This window comes from Sparus aurata, chromosome 14, assembly GCF_900880675.1.
Source record: "Sparus aurata chromosome 14, fSpaAur1.1, whole genome shotgun sequence".
Lineage (NCBI taxonomy): Eukaryota > Metazoa > Chordata > Actinopteri > Spariformes > Sparidae > Sparus > Sparus aurata.
Window position 1 is genome coordinate 24,292,301 of NC_044200.1, and position 15,657 is coordinate 24,307,957.

At 42.2% G+C, this 15,657-nt stretch overlaps 1 protein-coding gene across 1 annotated transcript in view; it reads right to left on the reverse strand.

The window, feature by feature from the left end:
* Window positions 1-15,657, reverse strand: part of LOC115595755 (NACHT, LRR and PYD domains-containing protein 14-like) — a 965,684-nt gene that overhangs the window by 337,346 nt on the left and 612,681 nt on the right.

Genomic DNA, 15,657 nt, shown 5'->3' on the forward strand with positions numbered 1-15,657 from the left:
GTGCAGTATGCAGAGGAATAGCATAGAATATGTTGTATTTGTTCACTGTGGCGTACTGAAAAGATCCTTTAATGAAAATATGGTGATACTCTACTGGAATTTACCATAAACAAGCTTCTAATGAAGTCAACATACAAGGATGAGCATCTTCATAATTCAATTCAAATTCAAATATCTGTTCATCAGAACTCCGACAGGTCCAGACCTCTACATGGACTCAGTTTGAAATAATAAAGAAACTGTAATCACACTGAAGAAACAGGAACCAGACAGTGTTTGCTTGGAAGGCTGAGATTTTTAGACGAGTGCTGATTTAAAAGTCAGGCAGATTAATTGATTTAGTGTGTAAAATGTAAAAGGAAAAAAAAAAAAGCTAAATCTTTTGGATTCTTTTTCAGCTGACACTGATTACGTGCTTGTGATGGGTGATTCTGATAAGATGACAGATAATTTCACATTTTAATATTTAGAAAATAAGTTCATACCCTGTTGTTCCTTCAGGGTTTAGAAGGATAAGATACAGTGAGCAAAACTGGACGATTTAATTTTCAACAGCTCTGATAAAACTTGTAGATGCTGTCCGTCCTCTCTGAACTGTAAAAATGTTCCACACTTCTTCTTTGGCTTCTTTCTATTTGGCTTCATATTATCAAATCCTTACATGCTGAAGTGCCCTCTTGGTTGGCAAAACACACTAAACTGCCCCCTTGGCTGGTTAAAACATGATAAACTGGCCTCTTGGGAGCCAAAATGCGCGCTAAAGTGCCCTTCTTTTTCGCCCCTGCCCTTCCAGCAGAAAATAAAGTAAAGTCAGTATATCTGTACAAATCTCTCCTTGTGGTCAACAAGCGCAGCAGGATGATGAACGATGGAATCAAAACAGAGAAATGTGTTTACAGAAGGCCGACATGAAAACAGAAGCTTATCACTGTAATATAAGAATAAAAGCTGATTTCATTAAAGGCACAAAGTGGAGGCTCCAACATCTGCAGGTCAATTCAAGTTATATTCTTAAACACAAACACATTCAAATCTTATGATTCATTAATGTGTGTTATTAGCTACGTAGCAGTAGATGAGCACCATCATTTTCATGTGTGTGTGTTGGGGAGTGTGTTTCCCCACAGTGTTACCGGGCCAGCCCTCTCCAACTCCACCTGTGATTGGCTGACAGCTCCCACAGAGGCGAAGCAGGGCTGACACGTCTATCCAATCAGGGCACAGCTCAGCTCAGTGTCGTGCATAGCAACCAGGACGCTGTCGTTAGGGAGAAAAGAAGCCAGAGGCAGAGAGAAGCTGTGTCAGCTCCACACTCCGTCTCACAGGACAGATTCAGTCCACTGAAGCCTCTCAAACTGCTGCTTCCTGATGGTTTTAATTCAGGGCAGCTGGTAGAAAACATATATGTATTTATTTGAGTAACATCAGCGTCTGACTGACTGAAAGCTCATTCACAGGCAACCAAAAAACGTTTTAAAACAGGAAGCAGTCGGACATATTTACACAGCAGGTTTTTTGGCAGAGATGCTCAGAGCTGAAAAAAACAAAGAGAAATCCTCCTGTCTTCAGTGTGGCAGACGGGAGTCAGAGGACGCTGTCAGATATTTTCTTCCCTTTCAGTGAATTTTGTGCCAGAACAAACAGACGAGCAGTCTGTCGGCTCAGACTGGAGCTGTGTGAGAAATCTCCAGCATCAGCGCTGCATCACTTAAATCTCCCTCAGTTCAGAGCGACTTTTATTAGATTGGCTTTAGCAGTCCAAAAAACACTGGTGATCTATAGAGGGACTGGCAGTTTTTGGTACTTCTGTGTTGGCTTCATTTTCCAGCCCTCGATGGTGCAGCTTAGTTTTTGTTTTGTTTTTGTTTTTACTTTAGATGAAAAAGCCTGCTGTAAGCATTGTTTCACAGACAATATCAGCCTGTATCTCAGTTTTAATCCAGTCTAACATCTGTTCCTCTAGTGATCTCAGTGTTAGACAAACCCTACAAATAAAGTAATTGAATTAAAACCAACAGGGAGAAAAAGGAGTGTTAGTTTATATCCTCCATACAAGGTCTATGTCTTTAATGTTTGCTAAATAACAAAGGTACATTCTGTTATTGATTACTGAAAAGGGAAGATTAGCCTTTCATCATCCTGCCCACTGTAAATGAAGACGTCTGGGCTCAGATCCAGCTGCTGAACGTTCTGGTCTGTGTTGTCTTTAAATAGACGGGCCCGTCTCAGGTCTGTAGCTGTGAATGTAAAGCCGGATGCTGCTGCTTTTTCCTTTCCTCTCAGGACAAATAAAGACTGAGAATGAATTATGCAGTGTTCATGTTCATCACGGTTGGCTGAGTTGAGTCGGCGTGCAGGGGTTTCCTCTGTGCCTGCCTGCAGACTGATGAAAGCCTCCATCCTGACCAAAGATGCTGTGACAGCAGAGCGAGGCGGAGGCAGATGGGATCTCCTCATCTCTTTCACCGCTGTCTCTCTGGGAGTCCTGCTGAATGTGCTGCATATTTAAAAGATTAGAGGACTGAGCTTCTGCTTCCACTTCCTCACGTCTTTAAAGTCGACTGTTAGATAAATCTCTGCTTGATGTCTGAAGCGTGTCGAGGGCGGTGTCTCTCTTCACTGATGTTTAAAGAAGGCTTTGACTAAACCGGCTTTCATCATAAGCTGCTCCTGTTAGCAAGCCTGGCTAACTAGCCAGCTGCAGAGAAGTGATGCTTACTTAGTTGGCTTGATATCATTTGATGACCCATATTCACACTTTAATCTCCCTGTATTTAAACATGGGGGTTGTGAACATGGTAGGTGAGAAGGGAACTGGTTTCAACCATCTCATGGTGCAAACAGTCATCATCTAGCAAGCTGCGGCATTTTACCAGCAATTGTTTTTATTTTCATTACACAAAAAAAAGGGAGAATTTGCTTTTGTGAGATTCAGCAACCAATTGTTGTAAGCACTGCTTCCTTCAATTATTTTAAATGTGTACTTGCCAGGAAGGGTGAAAAATTTACTTTTTGTCCAGCAGCCACATGACAAGGGAATATCATTTTTTTTTTTTTAAATAAGTTTTTTACCGGTGTTTGGTTAGTGCATGATGCTGATTTTGTGCCATGCTATCGCCACAGCGATAATTAACCAGGCCGGGGCTAATCTAATGGATGGTTGTCACGTTTGGGAATAATTTGGAGGATTAAAAAAAACCAAAGAGTTTTTCTTCCATCTTTATCTCACTTCATTTCATCTTCTCTCCTCAGAATCGTCCTCTGGTGATCGTGAGCTTCGTCTCTTCCCTTCTCGTCGCGCCGGTCGTCTTCCTCCACCTCTGCAGCCCCAGCATGACTTGAACCCAGAGCATCATGTGGACAAACTTTCAGAGTCCCACCCCCACAGCCTCCACCTCCATCACCTTCATCACCACCACCACCAGCACACAGCCAGGATGGCCAAAGTGATGCCGGCCGCCCTCTTGGAGTCGCGGTTTCGTCAGGAGCCGGGCGGACAGCGAACACTCGACCTGCTGACGCGACCGCATCACGGGGTGCATCCAGAGCACGCTGTGGTGTCTGCACGGCATCTGGTTACAGTGGTGAGTAATCTGATCCCTGATTAGGTGAGAGTTAAAGTGAGAGACATCTATGTCAGTGTCAGACATCTATTAAACATTGTAAAGTGTTTTTGCTGAACACCGGCTGGTTAATGTGTCTGGGTGCTTCAGACTCCAGTGAGGCCAGACGTGAGCTTGAATCGTACAGTTTGACGACCAGCTGAATAGAAATTTCTGGAAGCTGCTTCGAATGAGCGCTCCTGTTTTCCCACCAAGCCTCTTTAATATGATGGTTTGATAAAGGAAGGTCGTGTTCTTCTCACAGAGGTTATAGACGACCAACACTGAGGAGGTCAGAGCAGACAGACAGGCAGACAGACAGACAGACAGGCGGTATGAAAATGATGGATGAGGAGTTGCAGACTCCTCTGTCGCTACGGCACCGGAGGAGAGATGCTGCACTCTCTGTTGCCATGGAAACACTAATCATGAGTGTGTGTGTGAGAGAGACCCACTTGCCTACACAATGGTTGGTTGCATAACTCTTTGATAAACAGAGGTGACCTTCAGAGTGACTTTGAGACACAGGCAGACAGTACAGGTTGTTAATGGGACAGACAGAAGGAATGAAATGGTGGACAGAGATGAAGTGAGACAGGAGGATGAAATGGAGGGAGACTGTAGAGAATCGCAAGGAGGTTATGATTCAGAATCGGCTCAAACTCAGGTTTTTTGGAATAATTTTATTAAAATTCGATTGATGCGGGGCGCCGTTTAGCTCAGTTGGTAGAGCATGCGTCCCATGTGCTGAGGCTCTGCAGCAAAGGGACCCGGGTTCTACTCCCGGCCCGGGTCCGTTTGCTCCATGTCACTCCCCCTCTCTCTCCCTGTTTCCTGTCGTATCTTCAGCTGTTCTATCAATAAAGCCATAAAAAGGCCCAAAAAAATAAATACAAAAAAATAATAAATAAAATTCGATTGATGGAACGAAATCGATGGAAGTGAAGTGTGTGAGCTCTGGAGTAAACAGTTTCTGTGTCCCAGATACTGTGTGTGTGTGTGTGTGTGTGTGAGTGTGTGTGTGTGTGTGTGTGTGTGTGTGTGTGTGTGTGTCAGCCACAGCTGTGTTTACAGTCTGAACTGTGTTCACATTGTAAAATTGTCTGCATGATGTACAGAAAACAAAGAGCGCATGCAGACTAACATCGCAGCATATTAGATTCTTGAGTTGACTCTCACAATGCAACACTTAACTGGAGGATCTGGTCACAGCTATAGAATGGAAATATAATAGAACTAGATAGTTCTAGACAGCCAGTAACCACTGAGCAAAACTGGAAGCAGGGCAGAGCGCTGCCACCGTATCCAGGTCTTTGTAATTAATCATAGTCACAGCTGAAAAATGTAGCAAAGATAAATTCATAAATCACGTGGATCTATATTTCATATTGTGGACTCGGGACGCAACAATTAAATGATTTTTCAACTAATCTTCATAAAATGCAAATACAGAAAAATCCCTACAGTAATATAATGTTTGTATGGTAACACGCTAAACTAAGATGACACATTATGCCTGCTGAACATGAACATGTTTACTGATTTGAAGGTGGAACATGAAATGAAAATTGATGGTAATCGTATATATATCCAGTCACATGTCTGTCAGGACTTCACATTAAACATTATGTGACATGTGTTGACCAAAACTACCAGAGCTGCCAGCACTGCTGTACACTCTGTTTTATTTCAAATTAAATTCCAAAACTAATGAGTAAAGTGCAAATGTTTGACTATTTTAAAAACGCTGAATTCTGAATTTGTACTCTGTCTTGTAGCGAACACAACTATGTGTTATCTTAACAGGATCCGTGTGGAGTTGCGACACCATCTGATTCACAGTGGACATTTATTAATAGAAACGTAGCTGATATTTATTTAACGGAATATCTTCATGCCTCCCTCAGCTTTAAGTCTGGCTGTCAACACTCCCACAATCCTCTGCCAGACAGTCAGAGGTGTCATCAGCACAGATGCATTGTGGGAGGAGAGGCAGTCTGGAGAAACCTCCGGCGGAAACCAAAAGACAGACGAGACTGCTGGGAGTTTACAGACGGGTTACCTGTCTGTCTCTGTCCTGCTGTTTGTTTGTTTGTTTCTGCTTCAGGCCTCACAGCCGTCTCACTCCAGGGGTCCTGCAGTGGGATATAGGTCACTCTTCACAGTGCCTGATGAATAAAACACTCACTCCACATAGCCGTGCTGACTAACAGAGTGCAATGATTTATTAATATGAAATCTAAATTTGTGCTGGAGAAACTGAAGTGTTCATGTTGAGGTTACCTGGTTCTTCAGTGGCTCTTTGGACCAGTAACATAAAGAACTAGTTCTTCAAAGAGTCTTTCAGAAGCCCAAATAATTAAAGAGGTAGAGGTTTATAATATCAGACGTGTTTTAGCAAGTAATGAAGCCGTTAGTCAGTCAGACTTGATTTGTAAAGCACTCATACAAACAATATGTAACAAAGTGCTTCACACAGTAAAAATAGTGTTTCCCTGTGGTGTCACAAACACAGCGTCAGCAACTTAGCTTCTGTCCAAAACAAAGAACTAACAACTAACAATCCCAGTGTGATCTAGAACCCCTGATCTCAGTTCTGTAAAGAGAGCAGAACAGCCGGTTGAGTTAATAAGGAGGCAGGTTTTGTAGAAGGAATGCTGGTTTTGAAGCGTCTCGGTGGTGAGAGGGAACACACATCATCAGGGGAACAGACTTTGACACAATACCCGAGTGCTCTCCATCCGTCTGTTCACTCTTGTTTTTCCTCAGCTTCTATCACTCTCCCTTTTTGCCTTCGGTGCCTCCTCCATCAGCGGGCTTCTTTTTCTGTCAGCAGTTATTCCAGTTTTTGGCCATTACCTGTGGTTAGGGACCAGGTAAAACAATGCCTCTTACCTTCCTTTGTGCCGTAATTCGACCTTCAAATCCAGCCTGGTGGCAGGCTGCATATCGGTGTGAAATGGAGGTTTATATTGAACAAATCTATGTGTATGTTTCCATTTTTCATCAAGATTTACTGCAGAAAGCTTAAGCAAAAAAGTTATCTACTGCCAGTTTAAGATCCATGTCTATGATTGAATAGTAGCATTAGAAAGTGCCAGAAGCCCAAAGTTTCCCCTCCAGCTGCCTCCGGGCTGCTCCACGTCCCTGTGGAAAGCTGTGAGGGGTCACAGGGGATTAAAGGAACAAGAACAAAGCATACTTTTACCTCCAGGTCTCCCTCAATCCTTGAATTTAAACACAGGCACAAAAGCTCAGGCATCATGTCTGCAAGTACTGACAACATCGTACTAACCAGGCGCGCTCCGAGCAAACATCACGAACGCCTTACAAAGCTTAACTTGATCAAAAGGAACAACATAACCTCCCAACAGACCCTGCTGACAACTGTAGACCTGCCTACTGGAGTCTTGAGAGATCTAAATCAATCATATTGTCTTTATTTTACTGGCTCCTCGTATGAAACAGGATACCAAATAGAAAATTAGATTAGATTAGAAATCAGACTTGTGTTGTCTACTCTGTTTTCTTCTCTTTTTTTTATAGCAATGTGAATTGCTGAGAGGCTCAACACTGAATTACATAACTCTATTCTGTGTTAATTGACTTCCTGTGTGGTCACATGACCTGTCCCTGCAGGCTGCTGCCGCTCCATCACGTCACTATGACAACCACATCACTAAAGGATGGAGAGAGAAAAGACAGAGGTGTAGTGACCGAGTCGAGCCTCGAAGCACTTTGTCCCAAAAAATGAGGAAAAGTGAGTCACTACAGACCAAATACACACAAAGTACACTCGTCTGTCTGCAGTCTATAGATGTAAGATCTAAATACCAGCAGGTTTCACGTGTCCAACAACTACTGAATATATTGTAATATTTTCTTGCAGATCAATTAAGGCATTAAATTGATTTGAATATAAGGATGACACCAATCAATCTGGGTGTGTTTTTTGCGATATACCGTAAATTACCAAATAATAGCCGGGTTTCAGTTAACCGCAGGGTCTTTAAACGCCCGGTGCAGGTGTATATTTTGATTAATAACCGCCGGTTCCAAATAAATGCGTCTAATTTATTTTTAAAAGAATAAAGGAAGAAGACGTGATCACTGACACTGCAGGTTTTTTGTTCTTTGCCTTTTTCACGCGTTGTGCTGCTTCATGTCAGTCAGTATCACACTGATGATCACCATGGCTCCGGTGCAGCAAAAAAAATAATGACTTGAAATTCAAACTTTCTGTCGTAAAATATGCAGAGGAAAACTCTGAAGAAGCAGCCGCAATACGTTTCTCTGTCGACCCCAAGAGAGTGAGAGAGAGTGGTGAAAAAATCAAACTGAGCTTCAGCGTCTGTCTGAGGAGGACAGCAACAGGACCAGGCTGCCTGGTGGAGGGTTCGTACAGGTGCTTGAAATCCTTGAAAGTACTTGAATTTCAATGTTTTGTTTTCAAGGTCTGAAAAGTGCTTGGATTTTAGTTTAAGTGCTTGAAAGTGCTTGACATTATAACTCTGTGTCTTGGCAAAATTGGGATCAGACTGGATAGTTTTGCTTATAACAAGGAGAAATAAAATCAGTGTGTGTGTGTCATCACACATGCAGCCTGGTAGCAATAGAGAAGGATGGCTGAGGAGAAGGTGAATTTGATGCAATTTGGACTGATGACACGTTCAATATTAATAAACTTTGATGAGTAAGCGAACAGCTTATAAAAGTTTATGTCAAAAGAGAAAAGTACAGGGTGTTCTCAGTTCTCTCCTTGTCTCGCTGCAAGTGTGCCTGAAGAACGCCAAGTGGCTTCCCTTTTTTTGGATAAAACTTTGTTCTCCTTTAATTTCTAAAATTTTTGCTATTATGAAACATCATTTTAGATATTTACAGCATACTACAATGTACATAATTGTTATAAAAAGTGAAAAAGAAATCGTGAGTATATATATTCCCGTAGATATGTATTTTACCCCAGCGATAAGGTACAGGAAAAGTTTGAAAATGACCCTTAAAAGTGCTTGAATTTGACCTTGAAAAATGTGTATGAACCCTGCTGGTGGAGGGAGGAAGAAGGCGAGCGAGGAGCCTGAGATAAACATGCGGGGATGAGTTATCAGCAAACGGGCACGCCACGAGAGAGTGTCCCGCAAAATTACCAGATTTTCCCAGAAGGAAGGAAGGAATTAAATGCCTGTCCCAAATAAACACCTGGTCTGCTCAGTGATTGAAACAAATAAACGCCCTGGCTCTTATTTTGTAATTTACGGTGTGTATATATATTAATATATTTCCAGTCATTCGTGATGAAACAGACGAAACTGTGTTCAGATGGAGGCTGAGAGGTTGTGTAAGTCCCAGATGGTACCCAGTCACCTCCCATCTCTGCATCTCACCACATGCCTGCAAGACACTGTGTGTGTGTGTGTGTGTGTGTGTGTGTGTGTGTGTGTGTGTGTGTGTGTGGCCTTTGCCCCCCTGTCAGGTTCTCGCAGCACTTGCAAGCTGGTTGTGACACACAAACAAAATGTGTTTGTGTGTCTTAGAATGAGCTGGTTTGTTCGAGCATGTAAATCTGAATGGTTGTGCTGGTGACACTCGGTGCTGAATTAAACTAAATGTTGATTCATTGTGGATTTTCATATTAAACCCCTGTTATTTTTGAGCACAAATGAGGAAAAAAACCAGCAGTGATTCTGAACTTGTAGGGAAACAACTGATGGGGATAGAGCCAAGACCCTGCAAGACAAAGCAGAGGGCACAGAGGAGAGAGCATGATCAGCAGGGTTTGATCTTTAATTTAAAGTGATGTGATTGGCTGAATGAGCCACTCTGAGTCTTCGAATGTTGCCGATTTATTTGCATATCTGTGTGCTTTTGGTGCAAATGTTTAAACATAGAAACTAAAGGGCAGCAGGCAGGTTCGCTGTGTTGAGGTTCAAATCTCAGCCTACACACAGGAGGATGAGCCTGTGTGTGTGTGAGAATCTGTTAAATAATTCATAACAGCAGTGTGTGTTACGTCTGCTAGTGGAGGGAACTTTGACGCCACTTCAAACCCACAGAGAGCAACATGACTCATCCAGGACGACTGCAGCTTCTGACCTGAACATAATCACCAGATTTCAGTGTATTCAGCAAATAGTATGCGAAAATTGTGCAGCTTTAAAAATTGTCTACCTGGTTCAACCTGAAACCTGAACCTCCCGCAATGTCATTTACATTCGACTCTGACTTTGATTGAATCTTTATTTAGTCACAATTTCCACATTCCACCATTTGAACAAAGGACGCTCTGATGTCAGATTACACGTTTCTAAGCCTGCTTTCAACTGGAGAGTTTTTTTTTTTTCTCAAAGGAACAACACAAGCGTGAATAATCCACCCTCACATCAACCCACTCATTCAGCTGTGTGTGTATGCGTGTGTGATCTCATTCAGCTGGATGTTGCACGTGGCGCTCACGTTTTCCCCGCCAGCGCTCTGAAGAGACGCTGCACCACTAACACGCTGCAAAAAATGACTTACTGTAATTTCATTATTCCGGCTGATTCAATACAGTATTCCTTAGAGATGTACGTGTCTTCATGTGTGTTGAAAATGTCACACGACAGTTAATATTCTCATGTTGCTGGAAACAGTAAAATGATAAACCTTTTTATTTTTGATCATTTACGGATGGAGATGGCTCGGAAGATCTAAACTATAAAACACCCAGTATGTACAGAATCGTACGAGCCAAGAGTTGATCAATACAGGTGTGATCTAAAGGTGATATGAAGTTTGAAATTTGTGTAAAGATACAAGATGAAGACAGAAAGAAAGGGGGAAGAAATGATAAACGACAAAGAACTTATCTTAGAATTCAATTCCATTCAGAAGGATCAATTCACCCAAAAGTGTAAATCCAAAGATTCCAGTTGAAGATGATAAAATGAGGAAGCATTTCATGTCAGAAAGATGATTCTGCAGACTTTCTGTGGATATCTTCAGAAGGTTCCTTCACCTGCAGAACTTTCCTGAGAATCATTGTGATTTTAAGTTTTCTTCAGTATCAAAGTAATCCAGTTTTAGTTGTCAGCACGTCCATGTTTACACTGCAAACAGGGACAGCTAGTAACACATTCGGCATAATATGAATGGTGACAATTACAATTTAAATTTAAACAAATGAGCTATAAAAAAACCAGAAGATTAAAGTGTTATGCTAAAACATATATAGCAGTATACTTCCAGATTACACACAGTCGAGCCCTAAAACTACAGGAAATACGCTTCAGTGCAGCTCTTGATTATTTTCTATATTTTCTATTTCTATTATTATTTTCAATTTCCTGTCATATGTGACAAAAACAGCAAACCTGCTGCCAGAAAAATAACTTTCATCTTCAGCTGATTGATGAATCAATTGTCTGTTTCAGCTCTCGTGTTTGTCTTCATGGCCTCATGTTTTAATTTCAGAATATAACGTAAAAGATTTCTTTTTCTTATTTTTTCTGTCTCCACCCTCGTGCTCCTTCACCCCTCTCTGATATCTGATTGGTCCAAATTGGATTCCCCCCTACCCTACTGCCCGAGGGCTATCAGCTAATTAGCGGGTATTACTGTGTGTGTGTGTGTGTGTGTGTGTGTGTGTGTGATTGAGGGTGGGGGGGAGGGGGGCAAAGACAGAAATAGCACCTGATCCTGACAGGAAGCACAGTGGGATAATGGCATTACCTGGACAACAACCAATCAGGTGGCAGGTTGAGCTCCGTCCCCCTCTAAGCCAATCAGAGATCACAGAATGACTAGATCAGGAAATGGAGCGAGAAGTCCCTGAGCTCTGACTGACAGACAGGTAGCTTCTCTCTCTCTGTTCATTGAGTGAAAAGCTTCCTGTGGTCGACGGGACGACCAACAATGTTTACATGTTTACTTGGTAAGATTATTTAGAGTTTCTGCTTTTCGTATCTATCAGCGGTTTATTTCTTCAGTTGCTGCCCTGTGTCTTTATTAAGTTTATTTACTTGTGAGTTTGTGAAGCTGTTAAATGTGATTTAATTGTAGATTTTGATTGTTGTTTTCCTCAGTTGTTTGTTTAATGTGTAGTTGTTTAGTGGTTTACTGCAGGTTATAGCTGAAACATTTAGATTATTGATCATTCGTTTGAGAATTGGTTTTCAGGATTTAGAGTTTTAGTTGGACAAGAAAACACATTTTAAGGTGCACTTTAGTTTACCAGGTATTTTTCACAATTAACTGACACTTTATAGCCGTAATGATCACCCAGTTAATCTGAAACAGTTGTAATAACAGTCTATAATGAAAAGTCGTTGTTAGTTGTGTTTTGTATTGCAGGCGCCTGGTTATTATGTGTGTGTTGGTTCAGCAGTGTTTAATTTCTGGTGTGAGACAGAAAAATAAGTTACAGAACAAACTGTAACCAGAGACAGACAGATAATAACATCAGCTGTGTGTGTGTGTGTGTGTGTGTGTGTGTTTGTGTGTGTGTGTGTGTGTGTCTCCTGTCTGGCTGTGGTTATTGTTCCTGATATTGAATTAAGTGGCAACAGAACATGTTGTTGTTTTAGCCATTAGCAAACACACACACACACACACACACACACACACACACACACAGCCACACACACACACAGCCACACACACACAGCCACACACACACACAGCCACACACACACACAGCCACACACACACACACACAGCCACACAGCCACACACACACACACACAGCCACACACACACACAGCCACACAGCCACACACACACACACACAGCCACACACACACACAGCCACACAGCCACACACACACACACCCACCCACACACCCACACACACACACAGTGTTGTTGGAGCAGCAGTCGGTGGTTTGGTGCTGGTGGCTGGAGAACTGCAGAGGTTGGAATTCATGTTTATTTTCTTCCAGTTTGACAAGATAATCAATAATCAGTTTAGTTTCTGTGTCCAGGTTAGCCTAGCCTAGCTCACATGCTCGTCACCTGTCCATCCTTCAGACAGCTGGGTTCAATTAACAGCAAATATTTTAACATGTTCCCAGAATCCTATTCTAGATGACTTCCTCAAATGTTTTGTTTTGTCCGACCAGCAGTACAAAGATGTAAAGGATCCAAAACAAAGACAGAAACTGGCAGATCTTCAGTTTGAGCCAACCTGAAAGGAGCTGATGGAACCGTTTGGGGGCTGCTAACTGTCAGGTGATTGGATGAACCATCTGCTCATCATTGTCTATCACAGTAGGAGAGAGCTTCCACCAGTGGAGACAGTTGTTGAATTAAAGTCTTAATGAAGTCAGTGGAGAGAAGAATGAAAACAAGTTTTCCGTGGAGACGAGCTGCGTCATTCTTTACTCTTCAAGTTCTGATAGAAAGATGCTATAGCAGCTACGCTAACGTCTTGAGGAGCCGCCATTGTTGTTTTAAAACGAGCAGTCGCTTCTCATGCTGGTGGTCGTTTCTAAAACCAAACTTTTAGGTACCTGTAGCTCCTCAGAGGACACTGACTCAGGGTGAACCAGAGAGTCTACCAAGAAATGACAAAATGAGTTGGTCTCATTGATGAATTGTATAATTTTTGTAGCTGAAGTTTATTGCAGCAGCTGATGATGCTAGCTTTAGTTGTTAGGAAGCTAACAGGCTTCACACAGACCTCAGAACTAACCAGGAGCTCCAGTCCTCCTCTGTGGGTTGGATTGTCAACAGGATTACACAAAAACCACTCGACAGATTTCCACCAAACTTGGAAGGACAATGAGTCTTGACCCAGAATAGACCTCATTAACTTTTGGTGGTGATCCTGATAAAGGGATGGATCCTGGAACAGTTTTATTTATTCCTCAGGGAGCAACACATGAATTCTTGATGAATAAAATCAGGCGAGTTCAGGCGGGTACAACTTGATGTGGATTGAAGATCTGATGATCTTAAATTATGGTTGAGCTGTTTGTGGTCACCCTGGTGTAACATTTGTAAATTTTTCTGTTTTAAGATGAAACATTTTCAACTTTTGTGGACACGTCTTCGTCTCAGATCGTGCTAACCCTTCAGTAAATTTCCTCTGGTATCTTTTTCGATTGATGTTTCACACAATCATCCCACGTTTAATTATTTGTTTTGGTTATTTAATCAGTATTTTGCTGGATGGAAGATACTAACAGGAGTCAGATTTGTTCAGTTAATAATATTCACTTGGTGATACAGAGAATCATCATTCTCAGCCTTGGCATTAGTAAATATGGGACTGTTGTCACAGTCAGCTGACTGCAAACGAGATGTCCTTGTTACTCAGAACGAGTCGTTCTTCCTGCTTCATGTTGTCTTCACTCTCAAAAATCTCCACCAGCATCAGGAAGTTGTAGGAGAAAACACAAGCATGCTGTGACGTGAGGAGAAACAGATTCACGGTGTAACACGAGATTGAAGAACTTTTAAGTGTGAGGAGGGAAAGACCTCTGTAGACTTTGTGTCTCGGCAACTTCAGCAACACAAACCAATCAACACAGATGTGAGTAAAATCCAGGATGAGTCATTTGTGTGTGTGTGTGTGTGTGTGTGTGTGTGTGTGTGTGTGTGTGTGTGTTTCACCTGTCTCCTGTATCACTTTGGATGAAAGCTGAGAGACTGTTGGGAAAACCAGAGGAGCCAAACTAGAGGGGAGATTAAATAACCCAGCTGGAGACACGGAGGTGATGTTACGGTTCGATCTGTTTGGTGACGAGGCCTGCAAACAAAAGCATCCAGAGACAGAACGAACACACGGAGGATTTAATTGTTCCAACATTCAACATCTGGCTGATTTGATAATGAAGCTCTAGAAAACCAGAGCAGTTAAATCAGGTTGAAATATGTTTTCACTTCTGTATCAAAAGAAGGATCCGTGATGCTCCAAGTTTGGTTTTCTCTCCGCTGTCGCCTACCTGCACCTGCCAGAAATCACTTCAAAGACTACACAGATAGCTTAGCATTAGCCTGCAGCGTCACTTCCAGAGTCCTCTCAGCTGACTGGAAACTTCATCTGCTCTCTCTTTCAGAGATCCTTTATTGATTTGTTTGTGAGGAGGGTTTACTCAGGACAGATTTGAGAAACTGGACTTTGTTACAAACCTCTACTTTAGTGTTTTGCTGTTTATTGTTGAGTCACTGAAGGCTGATATTTGTTGTTTATAGTAAATATTATTTGAACTTCTCTGAGAGCCACCAGGCTAAAGTCAAGCTGTTGTAAAATAGAAGTAGCTTTTATAAAGATTTTGTCAGGATACAAACCAGTGATCTGTTGATCTTCACTGATCCAGATAGTAGGAGAGCCGTCAGAGCTGAAAACAAAGGTTTAAATCGAAAATTGTTGATTAGGACCAACGAGAGGCCTCTTTAGCACATTGTGTGTCTTTTGCAGTTCCCTATGATTCCTGTGCTTGTTGCAAGAGCGTGAAGTTGCAACTTTATTGTCCAGCTGAAGCAATAAAATCAACATCAGCAGGCTGCAAACTGCCGATTACACTCTTGTCTCTACATGAACGCAGGATCATCCACGTTCACATCATGATGGATCTTTGAATCAAGACATTTCCATACTTCAACTAAATACTGTGCATTATTGATGAGGACTGGAGGGTTGATGGAGGACAACAACGTGTAGTTCATCACATCATGACAGCATCTGCTGTTCTGGCTCCAGACGCACAGATTGAGATGCAGATTCAGCCTCATTCAGTGTTTTTCCATCCGTCTGCTGTAAGCACAAGTTCCATCCACCGATTAAAACGACCTGAGTGGAAACCCTGACACGGAGGAAACAAACTCTGACACGGAGGAAACAAACTCTGACACGGAGGAAACAAACTCTGACACGGAGGAAACAAACTCTGACACGGAGGAAACAAACTCTGACACGGAGGAAACAAACTCTGACACGGAGGAAACAAACTCTGACACGGAGGAAACAAACTCTGACACGGAGGAAACAAACTCTGACACGGAGGAAACAAACTCTGACACGGCAGAAAAGTTTTTATGCCTGGCTGAGGGGCAAAGGTCGATGTGTGAAGAGTGA